Raw genomic sequence first — 2,964 nt, forward strand, 5'->3', positions numbered from 1 at the left:
TCTCGTTTTCCTCGAAAATTATGCACAGAATTATAAACTGCATAGGACATTGATTTGTTCGTGTAATCCCGATTCGTTAGTGAAACAAGGAAAAAAAAGAAAAAAGAAAAGGAAAGAAGGAAGGATAAAAGAGGTATGGATAAGGGTAAAAGTAAAGGATACAGAAAAAGAAGAAGAAATAAAAAATACGTGGTATAAATACCGATGAAGCGTCTGGAGAATGAACGTGAATCAATTCGAAAGTTGGGAATCGTTGATCTAACAAGTGAAAGAAAGAGAAGGGCGATATAGGAAGGAACGAAATAAAAATTGCGAAGAACGATGAAAGATGCGTCGCCCCTCTTTCCCGCGTTGTACGTACAGCTATAAATACTCGGCAAGTACATTGTTGGTCGATATAGAACACATCTCGACAATCCGAGCGATCGATACGATGCTGATAATGACAATCGTGACAGAGAAGTGGTTAAGGTAAAAGCGAGCGAGCGAGCGGTCGATTACTGTTTCGGCCACGAATCGACGGATCGGTCGATCGATCGATCGATCGGTCGGCTGGACATTCACACCGTTAAGTTTAAAAGGTAGAATAATAGAGGTTCCAAGCGATTAAAAAATATGTCGGAGGCCGGTTTTGGCCCAAGCTCTCTTACTCGCTTACGCTCGAATTTTTTCCTCTCTTTTCTTTCAATTCTCTTTTCTTTTTCTTGTTTTATTATTATTATTATTATTATTATTATTATTATTATTAATATTAATATTATTATTATTGTTATTATTATTGTTATTATTATTTTGTTGTTGTTGTTATCATAGTTATAATTATTATTAATATTATTATTAATATTATTATTATTATTATTATTATTATTATTATTTCGATACGATCAACAGCGAAACCACTTAAATCTGTATAATATATTTATACTTAATACTTAATTCTTAGCGATCAATTTACAATCGATTGATTCGATTAATCGAAAGATTCGATTAATTCGTAGCGATGGTTCGTTCCGTTCGGCACGGCATACGTTCATTTCCATTTCCCTGCTTCATTTTCCTTCTTTTTTCTTCGTTTCGTTTCATTATCGACGAACGATTAACACCGACGACACTTATACTAGAACCGTCCCCTTTGAATCGGAATGGATTCTGAAAAACATCTACCATAGATTAATTGTCGATCGTACGCGCTTTGTGTCCTTGAGGCCGATAGAACAAAAGAAACATTCATTATATAGACATCAGTTATTATATCAACGATTTTCTCATCTATACCCTGTGCATCATTTTAAATGTTTCAACACATCCTATGTGATTACTCGATAAATGTTTCTCGCTTATCGTAGATAGTCAATATATAATATTTATACTTTGTGTGTGTATCCTTTAAGTATAGGCACGCGTACGCGCACTAGCGTATGCATCTCTTTCTTTCTTTCTCTTTTCCGTCTGTTATATATACGTACACGTACCCGTACGCGTGCATATATTTATTTCTCTGCATATAATCATGCCAGATGCGTAATTTTACAGCGTTGATTAGCGACAAAAGAGGATGTCGGTTATGGCATACATCTACATCGACTGTTTGTGATCGTGTATTGATAAACACTGTAATCCTCGATTGCTCGAAACGCAGCGATGAAATATACAATTAACGAGAGACAACATAACGCGATAACTATAAAAATCACGGTAACGTATAATATTTCACAGCGACGTTGATAGTCAACGATAAACCGATATGCATTAACCGATAAACAAATTGCAACGAGAACGGTTATGGCTATGGCTGTAGCGAGTGCGAGGTACGAAAGCGAGGATGCCTACCGAATCGACTACCGAGATTTTCTTTGCAGCTCCCCCCGCCCCCCTCTCACTCTCTCACGCCCTCTCTTTCCCTGCGCCCTTTGCTACGGTTTCGTTTCGTTTCTTTCACGCTCGGACGTTTCGCGGTTCGATCAACGCGTGCAGACAGAGAGACCATTCGACTTTCCGACATTTCGATATTTTCCATACTATCGTTGGAAATCAGACGAGATACGGAAGAAACGAAGACGCGTGGACGATCGTGCTTTCGATTATTCGTCCGTTCGGTGTATGCTAACAAAGAAACGCGAACGCGAAACGATAATCATAATACATAGATAGTCGGTGCACTCTGTTCGGAAAAAGTACACGTGAATTTGGTTATAAGCGTACACGAGTAAACTCGACTGCGTACTGCATTGTGGCGCCGCGTAGCGTCGAGTGGCTCAATCCGTACGTACGGGCGAAACAGCTCTTTTACCTTTCTATATATTTCCACGAACCGTGGGCGACTGCGATCGTCTATCGCGAGAGTTTATTTTTTTCGACGCGTATCTATGTGAGCAGCAAGTTCTTAGCAAGTACAGCATAGTTTGCGATTCGTGGTTTGTCGTCAATTAGACATAGCCAAACGGAATTGTTGCCGCTTCTCCGCGATGGAAACGATTCGTTGAAGGCGAATCGAGCGAATGTCTCGTGAATCGCGAACGAATTCGTAACAAAATGAAAGAGAAAATAAGGCGGGAAACGGAGAACCCACACTTTGCAAGAGTACGATGTATACGATGGAATTGGAAAAGTACGAGGCTTCGTTGTACCTCGATCGGATGGTTTACGATCAATTTTATATAACGACGATTCATTTGTCGAGTCTCATCTCCGTCCATACGAGCGAGGAAAGGAAATCGTGCGAGAAATACGGTACACCCCTCTATCGATCGATCGGTCAGTTTTCTTTTCCGAACTTAATCCCCGTGCAAAATTACTCGGTCGATTGCGATAAACCGCCACGATTCAACGAATCGAATTGACTAGATTCGCATTAAACATATACAGTTTGCAATTAATCATGTGCACACGCGTATATACGCGTTATTGCTTTGATGTAACGTATCATACACTGTAACGCACACATATACATAATACGCGTACACG

This window comes from Eufriesea mexicana, unplaced genomic scaffold (genome assembly GCF_001483705.2).
Source record: "Eufriesea mexicana isolate 0111107269 unplaced genomic scaffold, ASM148370v2 scaffold4744748266, whole genome shotgun sequence".
Taxonomy (NCBI): Eukaryota; Metazoa; Arthropoda; class Insecta; order Hymenoptera; family Apidae; genus Eufriesea; species Eufriesea mexicana.